Raw genomic sequence first — 21111 nt, forward strand, 5'->3', positions numbered from 1 at the left:
TAATTTACTTAGTTTTGTAGTCATTTTTAAAAAGTTTACCAAAGCAGCATGTTATATACCTTAAATATACAGTATAAACACAAAACACAAACTTAAAAAGCAAAACAAAAACCTTCTCTATAAATTATAAGTAATTTCCAAATATGGAACCCACCACACAATTGTTCCTGAAAATGAAGAGGGTTCATATGGCCAAAGCAAAAGCTCCTACAAATACATTCTAAGATTCGTATTAGAATACGAATAGCTTTTTACAGTTCAAAACTCTAAAAGTTTTTCCTTCCATTAGGAATAAACTGTCCATATATGTCCTTAAGTACATGTTCTTTCACAAATAAAAGGTAAACAAAATACACAGTGGGTATACTGTCTGAGGTAAGAAAGGTGGACACTCAGCTACCAGTTACTCAGAGTATTAGAACAGAGGACATTGGCGCCTACAGAAGTTTATAAGTCTCTATGTTTCATAGTACTTACTAGGCCAGGAAAACAGGTCAATCATAAATAGTGCACGACTGCAGTGTAAATGCAATCAAAGGATAATTCAATCCAACAGAAAGAGAAATGATGACTTACAGCACCTACTACTAAAAGAATACACACTTCTAAACATAGAGGATCTGCAGCCATAAAGAACAGGTCTGGATGAGTGAGAAAGAGCAACTGCACTATACTGGCTTGCCAGTCGATCATGGGAACCTTCATTCTAAACTTAACTCATATGCTTTCTGTTGTCTTGCTGCTGAAAGGACAGATACCCTTGAAACTTGAAGCTACATATATGTCAGAGAAATGCCAGCAATGTGTTAAAAAATGCAGACTGCTTAAAAAGGACAAAATGTCAAAGAATCCAAATAATTCGGAAAAGGTATCATCACCAAGAGAGTTTCATTTTGTATAATTTAAGATTTTTTAAAATTTAATTTGTTTGGAGGCCTAAAATGAATCAAAGAAACATGGCTACATAAGAATTTTCTAAGAAGTAATGATCAAGACTAATGTGTATGTCTGTAATCCCAGTGGCTTTGGAGGCTGAGGCAGGAGGATCTTGAGTTCAAAACCAGTTTCGGCAACTTAGTGAGGTCTTTTCTCAAAATAAAATATAAAGAGAGCTGGGGACGTGGCGCAGAGGTTAAGCGCCCCTGGGTTCAATTCCTGGATCAAAAAAAGACTAATAGGCCTAAGCTTTCAATCAAGATGAGCAATGGGAACTAGAATTACCTTCTTTTCTGAAACTAAAAAGCTGGACCCGTGTGTACAGGCATACATGTGTGCATGCATATGCAAACAACAACAGATTGCATTAGGCCAAGAGGACAGGCATTCCAGATATTTGGGAACTGAATTGCCTGAACTATGGAGAACTCCCATGCCCTAGCACAGAGTTGAGCATTCAGGGAGACCAAATACCTAGGATATTCTACTGGAAAGAAGAGAACTACACAAAGGGAAAATGCTACAGATCTGCAGAAAAATTACCCTACCTGTGCATGTGAGGAATCTACCCAAAGCCAGGAATGAACCACTGGTGAAGACCAGACGACACAGTGCCTGGAGCTCAAAAAGGGCTGAGAATAACACATTGTGAAGCTGGGCACAGAGGCACACACCTATAATCCCAGTTACTGCGGAGGCTGAAGAGCAAAAGTTGTTGGCCAGCCTAGGCAACTTAGCAAGATTGTAACAAAAAAAAAAAAAAAAAAAAAGGAGGGAGGAAGAAAGGAAGGAAGGAAGGAAGGAATATAGCTTAGGGGTATAGTGGTTGCCCTAGCATGTACAATGCCCTGGTTTCAAATCTCACCACAGGGGGGAAAAAAGAAAAAGACACCACGACTCAGTAGGTAGAATACTCAGTGCCTCCATAGTTGCAAAAAACCACTGTAAAGTAAAAACTGTTGTTATCTTATCTAACAATTTTAAAGCAACACTTAAAAAGACCAAATTGTTTCCCAGTAAAGGGAAAAATCAATCAACTGAAATTAAAACAGTATTGTTGCAGATGTCAGTGAACCAGGTTAGTTATTCTACAACTGCATTCAATGTCCAGAAAACTAAAGATGGAATACAGAAACGTGAAGCATATATAAAAACATCCAAACTTATAGATATGAAAGATACACTAGATAGGTTTAGCAGCATTTTAGACATTGTTGAAGGAAAAAACTGAACTTAAAGCCACCATAAAACTATTCAAAATAAAATAAGACCAAAGAACCTTAAAAAAAACAAACAAACCCAACCAGCAAATAAAAAACAGTATGCATGAGCCTCAGCAACACCATTCAGCCTAATCTATGTGTAACTATATTGATTAAAGAGGGGGTTCTGACTGAAAAAATAATGACCAAAAATGCTACATGTGATGATAACTATAAACCCAGATCCAAAAGATTCAACAAAGCCCAAGCATAAGAATCAAACAAAAGTCACACTATTCAAAACAAATGATAAAAAGCTAAAAGCCAACAAAAGAAAAAGGTACTTTATGTGTAGAAAAACAAACATAATAGCAGAAGCCAGGTTAGAAATGATGTAAGAAGGAAAAAGGGAGGAATACACTTAAAGTACTGAAAACAGAAAAATCTAGGATCCTATATGTAGCAAAAATATTTAAAAATGAAGACAAAACACTTTGTCAGATGAAACTAGCAGACTTGTGCTATAGAAATGTTAGAAGTCCTTCATACAGAAGGAAAACAACACTGGACTAAAATCTGGGTCTACAAAAGAATTGACAGCATGAGAATGGTGTTAGTACCAGAAATTGAACTAAACAGATAATATGTAAGATGTAAAATAAAATAAAATAAAATAAAAAATATATATTTATATCTCTATCTCAGAAATGCAAAGTTGGCTCAACATTCATTCAAAAACCAATTAGTGCAATCACCGTATTAAACTAAAATAGAAATACATTATCAACAAATACTCCAACAAAAGCCAATGCCCATTCCTGATAAAACTGCTTAGTTAAGTGGAAATAGAGGGGAATACCACACTCAGTTAAAGACTGAATATTTAACTGCTATGTCCTCTCAAAGATTAGGAATAAGGGAAGGCTATCCACTCTTATTATATCTATTCAACATTGAACTAAAAGTTCTAGCCAGTAGTATAAGTCAAGAAAAAGAACTCAGACTAGCAAAGATGAAGTGAAAGTGAATTTGTTGATAACATGATCAAGACTCAAAGCAGGAAAGACAGTGTGGCTCTAGTGTAAAAATAAGACAAATAGATAATGAAACAGAATAGTGCCTATAAATAAAAATACCTGGTTTTTGACAAACACAAAGAAAATTTAGTGGCTATTTCACAACAAACATTAATGGAGCAATTCAGCACATATAATACAAAGAATTAATTTTGAATGCCTAACAGTAAACAAAACTCAAATGCACCACAGACAAAATGTAAAATCTAGCCAAGTAAGGTGGTACACACCTGTAATCCCAGCAGCTCAGGAGGCTGAAGCAGAAGTATCTCGAATTCAAAGTCAGCCTCAGCAATGTGGTGAAGCCCTAAGCAACTCAGTGAGACACTGTCTCTAAATAAAATATAAAAAAGGGCTGGGGATGTGGCTCAGTGGTTAAGCACCCTGCGTTCAATCCTCAGTAGCAAAAACAACACAAGATAAAACCTAAAACTGAAAAACTGACAGGGAAAACATAAAGACGAAAATTTTGTGAGCCTGGGTTACCAAGAAACAACACTGAAACAATCTATAAAAGTTCACAAACAGGACTTTGTTTTTGATTTTTTAAAGACACTACTGAGAACAAATGGACAAGCTACGATTTGGGGACAAAAATTTTCAAATTATACTTCTGCTAAAGGACTTTTTTCTTTTGTGAGGTAATGGGGATCCAACCCAGGACCTTGTGCACCCTTTCTAATCAAGAACTCTACCACTGAGCTAATTCCCAGTACTCATAAAGAACTTTTATTCAGAATATATACAGAATTCTCAGAATTCAAAGACGGGTAGGGGAGAAAGACAAAAACCAATTTAAAAAAATGAACATGATCCAAACAGACAGTTCACCAGAAACACACAAGTGGCAAAAAACCAGATGATGATTTTCAGCATCATTTTTGCTGGGAAACTGAGACCACAATAAAATACCTCCACACATCCAACAGAATGGTTAAAATTACAGACTAATTCTACCAGGTACTGCTAAAGATGTGGAAGAACTAGAACTCTCACACATGCTGATGGGAATGAAGCATGGCACTGCCCAATCATTATGAAGAACAATCTGGCAGTTTCTTAAAAAAGGTCCACATGATCCCCCATTCCACTTCTAGCATTTAGTGGAGAGAAATAAGAACATATGTTCATATAAAGACCTGGACTTATAGTATGGTTCACAGTAGTTCTATTTGTTAACAGCCCCAAACTGGAAACAAATCAACTATCCATCAAATGACTGGACAACCAAATTATGGCATAGCCATACAATGAACCAACCAAGCACTACAGAAGCTAGAACACCCCCTCCCATAGACATTATGCTGTGCATGCAAATATATCAACAACAACAACAACAAAAAAAAAACAGATCAAAAAGTCCTACATGTTTTGCTAACAAAGTTTCACCATTCAAATCTGTTAGAGCAAACTGAGGCAGAGAAAAAGATGACCAAGGGACTAGAAGTGAGGTCAAAACAGCATATGAGAGATACACAAAGTTAGTGTTAAGTGGACAGGAAACTACAAGGGAAAATGGGCAATGGCAGGAAGGGAAACAGGCTAGCAAGACATGGAAAAGAGCAGCCCCGGGACAAGGAATAACAAAAAACAATGCAATAGCAGTCAACATCAAGAAAGGGGGAAAAAAAAAATCCCAGAACACATTAAGTAAGGAATCAACAAATGTTTTGTTTCTGGAATTGATAAGAATAAGAAAAAAGTTTAAGATTCTTGTGGTTATGAGACCAATCACTATACAGAACTATAACTGTAGAAGATAATCAATTTAAAATTAAATCTTTTTGATAAAAGAGGAAGCCACCACCAAAACCAAAATTGCAAAACCATCTAATCCAGAAAATGTTTCATATCAAAACAAAGTATACAATTACATACTTCAGAGGAAAGTATTGTCTTAAATTTTTACATTACCATACAAAACAAATTAAAAACTTGCCCAATCAAAGCAGGACAGAAGTCAGAAGTTAAATTAGGTAGGTATGGTGGTGTAAATGTGCCTAGAACCCCAGAGGCTCTGGAGGCTGAGGCAGGAGGATCCAGAGTTCAAAGCCAGACTCAGCAAGGCCCTAGGCAACTTACTGAGACTCTGTTTCAAAATAACATACAAAAAATAAGAAGGGCTGGGGATGTGGCTCAGTGGTTAAGCAGCCCTGGGTTTAATCCTTAGTGCAACCCTGCCCCCCAAAAAAAAACAGAAACAAAAAAAAAACCCTGAATAAATTTTAAAAAACCCCATAAATAAAAAATAATAAATTAGAAAATAAAGCAACAAAAAAGATAAATTCAAGAGCTAGTTCTTTTGTGGGTTTGGAATGGGAAGCTAACTGGGCATTACAGATCAGTGGTAGAGCATGTGCTTTACCAAGTGCACGGTCCTGGGTTCGGTCAGTTCCCAATGTGAAAGAAAATAAAAAGTACGAATATGTATAAATACCACTATTATGTTCAACTATAATGCATCAACAATAAAAAAAGCAAAACAGGGGGAAAAGAAAAAGAGCATGCACATTAGCCAAATGACTATTTTTAAAACCTAAATCTAAGAACTACACAGATGATAAAAAAGACAAAGAAAAGATCTGAGAAATAAGGGTTTCTAAAAAAAAATATGTCATCAAATTTGATCAAAATAAACAGATAAAAACAATGGAAGAAAATAAAAGCTGTCAAACAGATGCCTACCTAGAAAAAATGTTTGGCCCAAGCTGTCTAACAGGAATTCCATTATCATTAACAGACAATTCCCATGCTGCTCACAATGAACTAATAATCTGAGCTTGGCAAACTAAAGCCTGTCCAAATCTGGCCTATGGTCTGATCTGTATGATCTGTGAACTAAGAATGGTTTATATATATATATATTTTTTCATTTTTTATTTGTTCTAATTTATTGTACATGACAGTAGAATGCACGTATACAATTTGATAGATCATAAAGTTTTTATATTTTTAAAGGACTGCTTTTAGTAAGAATTATGACAGAGACTGTATGTGGAAAGCTTAAACAGATGACTATCTCATTCTCTGCAGAAAAATTTTGCAAGACCAGGCCCAAAGGAAACAGTCTAATACTGACACAGAAACAACAAATACACATATACATGCACACGAAATATAGAAACCAATTTCCACTAACCCAGAAATCTCTCAAGCATCGTAAAGAGAATCCAATGATATATAATTTAAAAGAAAAAGTCTAAGAATTTATCCTAAAGAAATATCAGCATATGTGTGCAAAATACACATAACTAGGATGTGTGCAATCTTTGAAAAATGCTATGTGATAAAAATTTATAACAAAAGCCATATTTGGAAACACGCTTATTAAACATTCACTACAGGAGCCCCCAACCACCTGTGGTTTCACTCTGTGCGCTGGCTACCTGCAGTCAACTACAGTCTAAAAATGCTAAAATGGAAAAATCTAAAAATAAACAATTTATAAGCGCTCAACTGTGTGCCATTCTGAATAGCGTGGATGAAATCTCAAGCCATTCTGCTCTGTATTGCCCAGGACTTTTAAAAATCATCCTTTGTCCAGCAGATCCACAATGTCACATTGACACATTAGTCACTGGTAGTTGTTTAAGTGAAAAAACAAAAACACATGGGGAGGTTTCTAAAATTCTATATTCAGAACTACTCTTAAGAACCATGAAATTGTAAAGAATAAAGAAACTCACGCTAGTTTTACTTCTTACTCTGAACTGCAAGTTAAAGCCACAGTGCATGATACACAAAATTCATTATTAAAATTACAAGTGTGGTACCATCCAAGGTTTCCAGTGTCCATTGGGGTCTTAGGACTGTATCCCAGTGGGTAAGAGGAGACCTACTGTTATATACACTTTTATGAACTGGGAATACAAGAATCTGCCTTAAGTATGAATTTCTAGCGTGGTGACTTTAAATAAATAAGATTTTTTTTTTTAGATGCTGACAGTATGAGAGAAAGTATGACAGAATTTACATGAATTGATCACTAAAGTCTTCTGCTTTGGATTTGAAGGGGGAAAGAGACAGCTTTAAAGATGAAGGAAAAGTAAATACAAAGGCCTAAGGCCCTGATAGGCTAGGTATTAAAACTAGAAATGCTAAAGAGAAGTTAGTAAGAAAAAGTTCAAAGGCGGCAATACAGAAGAATTATGAATTTTATCTTGAAGCAATGTGAAACCACTGAATTCTGAAGAGAGGCTTGTTGTTTTATTAAAAAACAAAACAACAATAACAAAAAACCACTCTGGCAACAATGCGAAGAATGGACTGTAGGAGGCCAAGGGTGGAACAAAGCCTTTGGTCATGTTTAGTTTGAGATAGACATAAAGACAACAGGAGATCTGTAAAGAAAGATAAAAAAGGAAAAAGGATAGTACAATATAATTTTTAAGATTTTTTATATGTTGATAGAGCTTTATTTTATTCACTTATTTATATATAGTGCTGAGAACTGAACCCAGAGCCTCACACATGCTATGCAAGCCCTCTACCACTGAGCCACAATCCCACTCCACAATATGATTTTTAAACACACACACACACACACACACATTAAGTAGGAAAACCAGAAAACATGCCAAGTATGAAAAGGTCTAGAACACATCACAAAAAATCTGTAATAGATACTACTGATCAGAAGGGACTTTGCCTTCCTTTGAGATATCTAAATCTAAACAACAGGCACACATTGCTTTTTTTGTTGGGTGTCAGGAAAGGGGGTGCTGGGGATTGACCTAGGCTCCCATGGGTGCTAGACAGATAGCTCTACTATTGAGCTACATCCCAGCAAACAGGTACTGCTTTAGTTAACAGAAAGCAAGAAAAAAATAACAGGTGTTTTCAGGAAGCAATGATTTAAAATGAAAAGGCTAGTTTCAAAACCATTTAAAAAAAGAAAGGGCATGAGTTTAAAAAAACAAGGACAATTCAAATCTATCCTCACTGGCATTTCAAAAATATCTAAGATATAAAACAAAGACTTCACATGAACATAAAAAAGGCAGGTGATGAGTAAACATCCTTTTAACTTCTCATGTGCCCTGTAGTTTATGCAATTGATGAATATTAGAAAAAGTAATCTAAGAACACATATGTGATTACTGAAACATGCATTACACAGCATTGTAATGGGGTATAAGCCTCTAATGTTTGAAGGGGTATAAGCCTCTAATGTTTATACACTTGCTTAGGAGGCTAACCCGTATCGATAACATGGTTTCCAAGGGGTAATATACTAGTTTATACAGATAGGAAGCCTTCTCAAAATACCTAATACTGAGAACTAATAACCATCAAATGTTATTTTAGATTTTAAGATATATCATGAGATGTATCTTAAATGATACTTTTGCCATCATGGGGAAAAAAATGGTAATCAATTTCTACATCTGTAATATAGATTAGCCATGATCTTAAACTCCTCCAGCACCCCAAGTTGTAAGATTTTAGTTTCCAATATTTAAGTTATGTTTAAAATCTATTATATTTGGAAGAATAAACTGTATGCTTTAGCAAACTGCACGCTGCCAAACTTGAATAACAATTATCTCTGTGGCCATGAGCGTTTCTAAATATCCAAACTGTTGTCCTCATTATTATTATGGTGACAGATTAGTTTGCTTGGAAAACACAATGCAATGTTCCACAGATTTAAATAACATTAAAAATAATCTGTAACCATTTCCAAAGAAATACACCATAGGTACTCAATAAACATTTCACTGGAAAAAAAAAAAAATCAAGAAATAATGTAATTAGCTGTTGATAAAAACCAAGTATCAAACACAAATATCAAAGGTAAACAGTATCAGTATCAACCATTTTCTTTGGTTTCTGTTTGACACCTTTCAGCCTCACTGTCCTCTGACCCTGACCATATCCCTTTCTGCCATCTCGCCTTTCTGTGTGGGCTTTCTTCTTTGGTCTACCCACCTACAGTTCACTGCTTCAAGTATGAAGAATTAAGGTTAATTTCCCAGAAATGTTCATCAAGAAACAATTTTTTTGGATCAGGGATTGAACCCTGGGGTGCTTAACCACTGAGTCCATTCCCAGCTCTTTTTTGTATTTTATTTGGAAGCAGGGTCTTGCTGAGTTGCTTAGGGCCTTGGTAAGTTGCTGAGACTGGCTTTGAACTCGTGATCCTCCTGCCTCAGACTACAGGCCTGAGCCACTGTGCCCAGCTCAAGCTACCATCTTTCTTTTTCTTTCTCTTTCTCTCTTTCTTCTTTTTTTGATAACAGGGAATGAACTCAAGGGCACTTAACCACTGAATGACATCCACAACCCTTTTTATATTTTATTTAGAGACAGGGTCTTGCTGAGTTACTGAGGCTGGCTTTGAACTTGCGATCCTCTTGCTCAGCCTCTTGGAATTATAGGCTCAGCCTCTTGGGATTATAGGCCTGCATCACGGCACCTGGCTTCAAGCTACAATCTTCAGACGAACATTTTCAATTGTCTGTAGCCCAAAACATCACTTAACTTACTTGACAGAACTTCAAACTCAAAATGTTTATTCACTCGTACAAAATATTTACTTGGGGTCTACCATATACCAAGCCCTGCTGGGAAAAGATTAACAAGAAATGTGCTGTCTTCATCCATTGAGCAGAGGTACAGATTGGAAATCTGAGGTTGGGAGAATGGGAAAGACAATCAACTAGGAAAACAAGGCATTAGCAAGCAGCACTGAAAACCTGGTAGAAGCAGGGATATATAATATCCCCAAGCCTGCACAGTAAAAGTATCTGTCCAAGGCCAGCAGCAGCACATCCTGGGAGAGGAGAGTGGTGGGAAGCACAAAAGCTGCTGGACTGAATCAGATTAGCCTTGTGCTGGATGTGGGTCAAGAGAAGGAAGGAGTACGAGGACACTGCTGAGTGCTGAAGTCTAAGAGAGGGTGAGAGGATGCCATGATTTGGAGGTTTTTGTCCCATCCAACACTTGTTTTGAAACGTAAGCCCCAATGAAACAGTATTAAGAGGCAGGGTTTTTAAGGGGTGATCAGGCCAAGAGGGTAGGATTAGTGCCTCAGTAGGGTTGAGAGAAACTAACTAGGCTTCTTTCTACCTTTCTGTTCTTTCCTTCAAGTGAGGACACAGTGTTCAGGTGCCGTCCTGAAAGCTAAAACCCTAGCACTCAACAAATACCTTGATCATGCCTTGATCTTGATCAAGCCTCCAGCCTCCAGCACTGTGAAAAATAACGTTTGTGTCTTAGGTATTCTGTTACAGCAGAGACGAGGAAGGAAGAAGAGAGCACGTGGGACTGGTGATTTCAGCAACACCGACTAATACACGCTGTCTATGACAACAGCAATTACTCAGTACTTACAATGAGGCAAGCTTACTACAGGCTGTTTTGTTCACTTACCAAAGAGTGAGAAAAAATGTAGTTAGTGAGAAAACTGAAAGCCTAAGAGCTTATGATCTCCATTTTAGGTTTCCAGAGATAACAGTTTAGACTCCAAGGAAACAGAGTCCAGTCATGGGAACAAGCAAAGTGGCCACCAGGGAAGGGAAGGAGAGAGAAGGGAAGAAAGCCCTCACAGAACTGGACCATGCTGGCATCTTATCTTGGACTTCCAGCTTTGAGAAATAAATTTGTTTTAGCTACATAGTTTATAGTATTTTGATATGGCAGACTAGGCTAAGGCGGGGGGTATGGAGAGAACTATTGATGTATTAACTTCAGAAGAAAGCAAATTTATCACCCAATTTTGGTGATAAAATTTAAAATTTAAAAACCAAAACATTAACCATACCCCTAGTTTTGAGCCATTTAGCATTCACAAATATAAACCATTAAAAAATGTTGACTGAAAAAGTTCCCTCCTGCCCCTGCTTTATTTTTTTAAAACAGATTAATCACTCAAAGTAATAGTCTTCTTACACAAATGAAAATAAGACTATTTGAAGTTAAAAATCATCTTTTTATTTAAAGAAAGTGGAGGATTAAAGTACAGTCAGTCTTCTGTACCTGCAAGTTCCACATTCAGATTCAACCAATTGTGAATAGAAAATATTTGAAAAAATATACACAAAATAACAATAAGAAATACAAATTAGAAACCAATACAGTTTAACAACTGTTCAACAGCACTTCCATTGTTTTGGGTATTACAAGCAATCCAGGGATGACTGCAAGTACGTGGGAGGATGTGCATAAGCTAACTATATACTCATAATATGTCATTTTATGTAAGGGACTGGAGAATTCCTGGATTTTGGTATGGGGGGGTGGTTTTAGAACCAATCCCCCCAGGATACTGAGGGATGACTAAAGTGGCCTGAATAACTGATATGTTGGACCCAGTCCTTTTTCAATGTCCTCTGTCAGTAACTTGGATAAAGACCTAGAACAGAGACAGTTTCTCAAATAATGTAAACATCGTAAAGAGCAACAATGTAGCAAATGTCTTAAGATTTAAAAAGGTCTTGGAATACTAGGCAGAATTAAATAATAATTACACAGCTGTAATTCAAACATTAAATTTCATGAAGGCATGTGGGGGAAGAAGCCAACAGTCCCTGCTACTGTGGAGGAGGCTGAGGCGGAAGGACTGCTTGAGCTCAGGAGTTCAAGATGAGCTGGACACCACAGCAAGAGACTGTCTCCAAACCAATTCAAAACAAAACAGAAACACCAAAAAAAACAAAAACCAAAAAACAAAAAACAAAAAAAAACTGAATTTCCTAAGTGTAGAATACAGACTCAGCCTGCTCACATGAAAAGGTTCTAGCTGTTACAATTAGTAGTATGACAGCGCTGCTTTATAAAAACTGCCACTTTCACAGACACTGAAATCACAGATCTGGAATTAAAACAATTCCACTCAGTTTGTATTCACCACATCATGTTTAGAGTACCACGCTTTGTTACAGGCTTAAGATAAGCAGTAACAAACTCAGGCTGAATATAAAGAAAAAAACTTTCTAACTATTCTGTTACCCATAAATGGAAATAACTCATCTTAAAAGAAAACCGATAGCATTCTCCACTTTTATACAATTTGCCAGACAACCCAAAGAACAGTGAAATGATTTGTTATTTTGTGGAAGCACAAAATTTGCATCCAATGCCATATGGTATGCTTCTAGAAGGGCTTTTCTAGGAAACAGCCAGGTATTTCTCCCCACTCCGATTGCTGGGCCCCCGTCCTCTAAGGTTCTTGTTTTCTCATTTGGGGACACAATAAGTATTGTGAATAGATATGAAGAGATACAGAAGTTTCTTTGTAAGAAAAAAGAGCTCTGAAGCCAGGCAGGGTGGCACATGCCCATAATTCCGGTGACTTGGGAGGCTGAAGCAGAAGGCTTGCAAGTTTGAGGCCAGCCTGGGCAACTTAAGAGAGACCCTGTCTGAAAACAAGAAAAAACGGGCTGGGGATGTAGCTCAGTGGCAGAGTACCCCCAGTACCAGGGTGGGCTCCGAAAAGAAATGATGGCAGATACAGAAAAAACAGAGGTGTGAATGCTACTATGGTATTTACAAATTCAGAAATTTGGAAGGCCTTAGAATACATATACTTTGTGATAAGGACTGACTATACTGAGCTCATGATCATGAGCTGCATCCAGACAAAAGCAGGTACCCCTGTCAGAAACATAACTCAGGCTAGGGATATTATTTCAGTGGCAGAGCACTTGCAGACATCAAAAGGGCATTAAGAAACACTTTATTTTTAACTAACACAGAATAACTGCACATATTTAAGAGGTACAGTGCAGTATTTTGATAAGTGTATACAATGTGTAACAATCAGATCAGTTATTGGCATATCTACCACCTCAGACATTCACCATTTCTTTGCGTAGGGACCATCAAATGGTTTGAAGACTACATTTGTTGCTATAATAGTAAAGCTAAGAATAAAACCATGTTGAATGCCTTCACTACAAATAGCATTACAGCAAAACATAAAAAATTGTCATTTCTTTAAAAACTAAGTGTAATATAAATAAGTCTGTTAGCATTCTAATCAGAATGGTAGAAGGGTGAGCTGGGGATGTAGCTCAGTGATAGCTCCTGCCTAGCATGAATGAGGCCCTGAGTTCGATTCTCAACACTGAGGAGGGGGGAATCCAATAATGCAGCTGTCCAATCTTCTGTATGGAAAATCACTGGTCTAGAAAAGTAAAGTGGCAGTGCCTACCATTTACTTGAGGTGACTGCCAGGGCACCCTTGCTGACAACTTGAAATATTTTTAATTGTTCACACTACACAACTAATTCTCTTAAAATGAATCGTGTTTAAATTCCTGCTTGGACATTCAGTAGCTAGGCGACCAAAGGCAAATTACTTAATCTCAACAAATTTATTTTCCTCACCTGTGGACTATAATACCCACTCTAATACAATTTTAAGATTTAATTAACGAGGCATGTATATAAAGCTCTTAGAATAGTGTGTACCACATAACAACTTATTAAATGGTAATTAATATTTTCAAAACTAATATATTATAAATGAAAACCAAAGAATAAAGTTTCTTAGGCAAGAATGTTGGATGTTATGATGGAATAGTAAGTATTCCAAGATGCTCATCAAGAATCATGAATTATTCTAAGCTGGGACTGGTGGTACACGCCTGTAATCCCAGCGGCTTGGGAGGCTGAGGAGTTCGAAGCCAGCTTCAGCAATTTAGTGAGGTTCTAAGCAACTCAGTGAGACCCCCCATCTCTAAATAAAATATCAAAAAAAAGGGCAAGGGATATGCTACAGAATTACCTTATGAGCTGGAAATTTAAGTTCATACTTATTTGTGCAGAGAGTTCCTTTTCCCAAGTAACTGACTAGTTCTATCAATGGAATGTTGGTTTTATTATTATAAACCTATCCCTCTCTTTCTGCCACTTTCAACTTTCATTTTCATGTTCAAGTTTCTCATAAATATAACTATACTCAAAATATGATTCATCATCTTAGGTTAGAAAACTGATCAGCACAGGCAAGGAAGTTTGGCTTCTTCTGTCCTTGTTCCACGATTCATCGTCACAAAAACCACTTTCCCTGCCTCCAAAATGTCAGAAGATTCTTGCCACCAGCTGGAGGATACTATATCTTTCTGCAATCTGTGCCCTAATTGTGATGGGATCAATGCAAATCTATATGTAGTACAGCTCGCAGAATCACATACCAAAACAAAAACAAAAAACAAAAAAATTCACATAGCAATATAAGCATCTATTAAAAGCTTCATTTCAATGTTCTTCTCCTATTGAACTAAGTCTCCTCTCTCTGTTCCATTGCCCTAAACTTCTAATTTTGTACCTCTCATACTGTACTTTCTCAATTCTATATAAAATTTTTTAAACTAAATAAAAAAATTAAATCTAACATTAGAACAGTTAAAGACCAAGCTCAAAGGCTATATTACCAAAAATCTAAATTTCAGTTATTACTATAAAATTATTTCGAGGATTAAATAGTATTAAATATAATTTTCCTCTATGTTCTCACCCGTCTGAAATTTGATAAATGTATGGTATTTAATATATCATTTCTCATATATTAAATGTATTTAACAAGCTATAATTCTCTTTAAAATACGTTGGAAGCCTGGTGTGGTAGTGATGCGCGTCTGTAATTCTAGCTGCTCAGGAAGCTGAAGCTGGAGGATCACAAGTTCAAGGCCCACCTGGGTAAATTATGGAGAAACCCTGCGTCAAAATAAAATGAAAGGGGCAGGGGATGTAATTCAGTGGCAGACTATCACTGGGTTCGATTTCTAGAATTGCAAAAGTAAGTTAATTAAAATAAAATACATAAGAAAAATGGGAATCCTCTACTTGCCCATTCATTTAGCTCCTCACAGTAAAAGTTCAAAGCTTTCTGTTCCTTTGTGACCATTTCTCCAATATCCCAATTGTTTCTGATGCTGTTCTAAATGTATCCTTAATAAGTTTCCCTAAGAAGCTTTTCAGAGCATCCGCTTGCTTCCAAAGAACCTCTGTGCAAATAGAAAAATACATCCTTCTGGGAAGATATGATGATTATTCTTGGTAAGGAGCTGGCATCTTGGAGGAGAGAAAGGCCAGCACAGCACAGAACTCTTCAGGCAGAACATGTGCTGAATTTTCAGTTCCAGTTGCCTCCTTTATTCTAAGCCTTTGCGTAGTACACAGACCATACGACCACATACAGTAAGTAGCCTGTACTTTCGGATTATCAACTGGGAAAGACAAAGTAAGGAAGATAACTGATAACTTCTCTCGATAGCCATACTTAACCACACAGGCATTCATCTTTTTGTACTCTCAAAGTTTGGAGGAACCTTCCAACCTCAGTTTTCCCCTTTCCGTGTGGTTCTCTTTTCTCCTTTAAATATGGTCAAGTCTCCTATCTTGATATCACATGATAGCAAACAATACTGAATTCAAAAGAAACAGAGAAACATACTTAACATGGTTCAGGGCTTCTGAGATATGCCAAACAGGTATTATCCTTATTTCACAGATGAACATATCTAAAACTTAGACACCGAGATGTGCCTCAAAGTCAACAGCTGTCACAAACTGACAAAAACGATTAAATCTAAGTTTTTTAACTTTAGTCCAGAGTTAATTTTGAGTATTCGACACAAAATCAAGTCTCAATACTTATCCTTCTGCCCTGTGCCTTAACCTTTTATCTTTATTACTTGACCTAAAATTCTTTTAGGATTATCAAGGATCTCTCAATAAAATCCAAAGGCCACTTCTTACATATTTTCCTGAACTGTTTATGCTACGTTTGGTTTCAGTGATCCTACTCTTAACGTTATTCTCTTCTGTCTTGATTTCTATAATGACTTCCTTCTTCACAAATTCGTTCTTGTTCTTCTCTTGTCATAGATTATCCTAGACATCCCATTACGTTTCTTTACCTAAAGAAATCTACTCCTTTGCAGTTAATCATGAAAGTGGTTATTCCAAGTATGTAGTTAAGACTTGAATTTATATCCCTATTTCTGTAATGCTGCCATTTTCTGTTCGATGAATCTATTCCATTCTAGGCTTTCATCACTTCCAGACTTCATTAATTCCAACTGTTGCCTGATCCTATGCACTATTCATTTCTCTTGGCAGCCATGTTCCAAAGAAGACAATGCAAAAAACTGGTGGTATAATAGGTGATTTTATGTGGTCCAGGAGTATTTAAGACTATATATTTATTTTAAAACACATTAAAGGGTTTTTTAAAAAAGTATCACCAAACAATCATGTAAATTTTAATTTTAAATTCACAATTAAAAGATAGCAAATAATTAAAAATATGAAGTAACAGGTGCTTTGAAGAGAAAGCAAAAAATTGTGAAGAACTTCAGTTTGGAAAATAGTGGCCACTGGGAAATCCATATAGCTTATTTTACTGGTTCTGGGGACAGAACCCAGGGTGCTTTACCACTGAGATACATCCCCATCCGTTTTTATATTTTATTATTTTAGAGACAGGATGTCCCAAAGTTGCTTAGGGCTTTGCTAAATTGCTGAGGTCGGTCTCAAACTTGTGATCCTCTTTCCTCAGCCTTCCGAGTCGCTGTGATTGCAGGCATGCACCAACACACCTGGCAAAATTCAAGGAATTAAGCACTCAGGCTCTGGATCAATGATTCAAAATTCCAGTTTTACCATTTATTAGCAAAGTAATCATGAACAAATTAAATAGCTTAAATCTCTCTAATAGATTCCAGTTTTCTAGTAGTACAACAGGGATAAAATAACCTACCTCCTAGGCTAATTATAGATTTGAAAAAATACCCCCTAAAATATTCTTAGCTCAGTGCTTGGTACAGTGAAAGGCTCAACAAATACTAAAAATTACAATTATTCTTGCTCTTCTCAGTCATCATGCCTTCACCTGCAGTCAACGAGGCACTTGATCCTTACTACAGATAGCTTTTTGTATATGGAGTTTCTACACTCATTTTTCCTTATCTTCTGATATACCTTTGTTTTCATATTCTGGCATGAACCCAAGATTAAAACTTTTCTTTCTTTCTTTTTTTGCAGAGGGACTGAACCCAATCCTTCACACATGCTAGATAAGCACTCTACCCCTGACATGTTCCCAACCCTAAGGGATCTCCTCACATTAATCCTTAAGTTCGTAGGCAGTAGGAAACAAAAGTCATTCTTCTGATTCACTGGACCTTACAAAATTAAAAGAATCCTTAATTTTGCTGAATAAAACTGAAAATTAAGGAAAATATGATGCAAATGAAATCGTGCAAAGCATATTATAGAAACAAACTCTTTGAAGGAGATCTGTGACATTATTCTTCTAATGGGTCAACAAAGAGGGGAAAATTTAATAGGATATATTCCTTTGCTTTAGCAAGATATTCATCATTTAACCTTAGTTGTGGATCTATTCTTTGGTGTTTCCAACCCTCAATCACTTAATAATGTATAATAAACTCTATACATGCCATCTACCACACAAAGTGATGAGGCTGTGGAAATACTCCACTAAAGGAAAACAGACTAATATGGGAACACAGAAGGTAAACAGAAAAATTAATAGCAGCAAGCTACAAAATACTGAGCAGAGATTTTTTTTTTGGTACTAGACATGCTCCACAAGTAATGGTTATATCTCATCCTCCTTTAAAGTATGGGCATAGAGCAGCGCCACACAGGGTGCATCACATAAGCAGTAATAATTTCAGACTTTTCATGCCACAAATGTCTTCCAGCAAGACGGAAGTTTGTGGTCGAACTTAGCACTCCTTTGGATTTGCCAGCAAATAAATGGAGACAATGGCCCCCCAAATATGACTGGTATTACATTAATTTGGAGGAAAATAAGGACTAGAACTGTAACTGGAAAAAGAGGTTTATATTTAGCTCTTCTGCGGGAAAAACAGTAGAAAATTTACTCTCTATTGAAACTTTGATCCACAAAGATGTTCTGACTGATGCTTCAGTGGTATTACTGAAGAATTTTAAATGCTCTGACTCAGAAAACTAACATTAACTCTCAAGACTTCTAGGCAACAATTAAGACTGAGATAAGTTTTCATTGTCTTACACTATTCATAAGATGACAAGCCTTGTTTTACTGAAATGAAAGTATGTTAGTCATAACAGTCAAACACAACTTTGGATCTTTATAAGAACAGAGTTCTGTACAAATTTATGTAATTAATTTACTTTACCAATTTCATCAACCATCAATCCTTGTTTATCACAGTATGACATAATGGGATAAAAACACGAGTTACCTACTTACAAACTGAAACAGCACTTGGGGGAGGCACTCAGGAGTATTATAAAATCTTGACATTTTACTAATAAGGTGGGGGTAAAAGAGGAGAATGGAACGAAATTCTGCATTTTCATTTTTAGCAAGATACCCAATATCCTAGGGATATTTGCTATAGAGCATGAAGAAATTAAGTTCGGTATATAAATGTAAAGAAAAGGAGAGAAAAACAAAAACATATATGTACCCAAAGAAATATACATGCCATGCTGCTTGGAAGACAGATCCTACCAATACTCTATTCTTCTCCCTCCACTATTACTAAGTGCAGTAATAAACCTCTTTACATACAGTATCTTTTAAAATTCAACAAAGTCTGTGAATTACCATCATTCCCATTTTACAGATGAAGGTATATTCTACCAAAAAATAGCTCAATACTTAAAAATTACATGTGATAATTTAGAGCAAAAATTATCTCTAGGCACTGGACAGGACATTAAACAGTAAAGGACACAAAAAAGTTGGCTTCTACCACCCACTAACCCATTTTTAACACCTTGCAACACTTTAACCTTCACATGCAACAATGTTCACATACTGAAGTCAAGCTAAAGAAAAATCACCAGCTAACAGTGCTGTCTTATTTAGTTACTTCAGATTACAATTTTGCAAGGAACAAGGAGGCATGTGATGCCTTAGAGCATCCCCTTTGGGTTTACAGTATGGGCTTGAAATTATACACAGTACTACCAGTAACTGCTGTATGTATGACCTTTGTGAAATTCCTTTGAATCTCTCAGATTTCATTTCCTCACCTGCAAATTTAGGATAAGAGCACCTCCCTCAATGATTTTCAAGAATTTAAAAAAAAATGCATATAAAATGCTTATTACTGTGTTCGGTATGTTGTAAAAGGTTAACTGATGGTGAAGAGGGAACAGCAGCACATAAGTTCACCAGATCTCCCATACTCTCAAAACCGTAAAGCCTATACTCTAAAATTCCATTATAAAAAAGGAGAATCTGTTTTACCACGGGCAAAAATCACGATTCAATTCAATCTATTCCTAATTTTTAGGGTATCAATGCATTTGGGGCGAGCCAGAAAAGATGCTGCAGTGCATCTGTGACACACACCTAAAAATGGCTCCAGTCAAAGCAGCATCTTAATTACCAACATAGGAGGTCAAATCTACTTTTTTAAAATGTTGGGAGTTGAGACTTGGTAGGCGCTTAATATCACCCTCTTTTTATTTGCAGGAGTAAACCATCAAGCACTTAATCAAGAATCCATCGATTCTTCTGGTGCATTCCACATGAAAATCTTACAGCAGAGCCGCCTCCTGTACAATTCCCAAGTACCCTGTCGGGGTACGAATCTATGAACCTAGGCTTAAGACCGGCCAATGCGGAAATCCAGGTAGCTTCTGAAGCCCGGAGGGGTAGATATGCCGGACCCTTAAAAGATCTTAGTTAAAACAAATATACGTCCCTTAAAAGTAACTGGACAGGCTCGCTTGTGCAAAGGAACAGCCATCGAAGTCCTCCTTAGCCCGCATGCTCTCTTCTTCGATCCGTAAGTGGCGCCTTTACCCTAACAACAATAGTATCGATGCTATCTCAACGACAGGAAGCAGGCGACGGGATTCACCACGCAAATTAGGGGGATGGAGCGGCCTAACGCGAGAAAGGACAACCCGAGTCCTGCCATGGAGCGGGGCAGCACGGCCCCGGCGGAAGTAGGGGCCTCTCACCGAACAGGGTCTGGAACCGGGACTGCCACCCCGCTCTCTGCACAGCCCACCGTCGCTACACGCGAAAACACCGTGCAGGCCCTGGGCGAGCCCTTGAGCTGCTCGGGGGACGGGCGGAGGTCGACCGCGCGGCCGGCAGCCCGGCGGGCTGGAAAGCCCCTGCGCCTACCCGCAAGGCGCGCATTCCCGCAGGGCCCGGCCGGGGCGGGGAGGGAGCGCGGCCGGCAGCGCTCCCGCAGCGGACCGCGTGGGGCGGGTCTGGCTCCGGTTTCCCGCTCCGCGAGCAGGCCGACCTCCGCGAACGCGGAGGCGACGGTCTCCGAGGGGAAAGCGGGTGCCCGCGGCCAGGTCTGGATGCGCTCCCACGCCCCGGGGCGCCCCACGCCGGCCCTTCCCGGCGGGCCCTCGTTGATCGCGGCCCCGCCGCCCTCGCCTTCCTTACCCGCCAGGGTGAGTGTCAAGGTAGCGCTCTCCGAGGGGCCGCCGAGCTCCGATCGAGGGGAGGGGAGGGGGCCCTGGGCTGCGGGGGGGGCCGGAAAGGCCGCGGGGCTGCGAAAGCCGAGGCTGCGGATGGACAAACCGCCAAAGCACTTTCGCTCCTTCCCGAGAGGGAGAGAGCGAGCGAGAAAAAGAAGCAAGATGGCGGCCAGCCAGCCCCTACGTGCTACGTCATGACGCTACGTACGTAAGGCAACTCGCAAGACCGCCCTCCGGCGCAGAGGAGGCCGGATCACGTGACGCCTCCGTGGCGGCCCAACCCTGGCGGAGTGCAACGGCGCCTCCTTCTGGACGGAGGGAGTTCCTGCAATTGCAGGATCTCTGACCTGGACGATTCCCGAAGTCGAGTAGACCACAATCACAAAGGTGCCTCAGTGAAACGTCCCTGTGGTATCTTGAGGTTAGGTGCGTAGCTTGGGCCAACTAGCGTTATGGCAGAATGCTCCCGCGAG

At 38.3% G+C, this 21111-nt stretch overlaps 1 protein-coding gene across 12 annotated transcripts in view; it reads right to left on the reverse strand.

Moving 5' to 3' along the window:
* The window catches only part of PRRC2C (proline rich coiled-coil 2C), a 90945-nt gene extending 70125 nt beyond the window's left edge, over window positions 1-20820 (reverse strand). For 9 of the 12 annotated variants that reach the window (XM_079106357.1, XM_079106353.1, XM_079106356.1 and 6 more), the window contains exon 1: window positions 20604-20820. The gene's annotated coding sequence lies outside the window, so the exon portion shown is untranslated. The remainder of the gene's footprint in view (window positions 1-20603) is intronic. The other 3 variants (XM_079106351.1, XM_079106350.1, XM_079106352.1) reach the window with 1 other exon arrangement.
* Window positions 20821-21111: the final 291 nt, after the last annotated feature.

The sequence above is a fragment of the Sciurus vulgaris genome, assembly GCF_902686455.1.
Source record: "Sciurus vulgaris genome assembly, chromosome: 12".
NCBI lineage: Eukaryota > Metazoa > Chordata > Mammalia > Rodentia > Sciuridae > Sciurus > Sciurus vulgaris.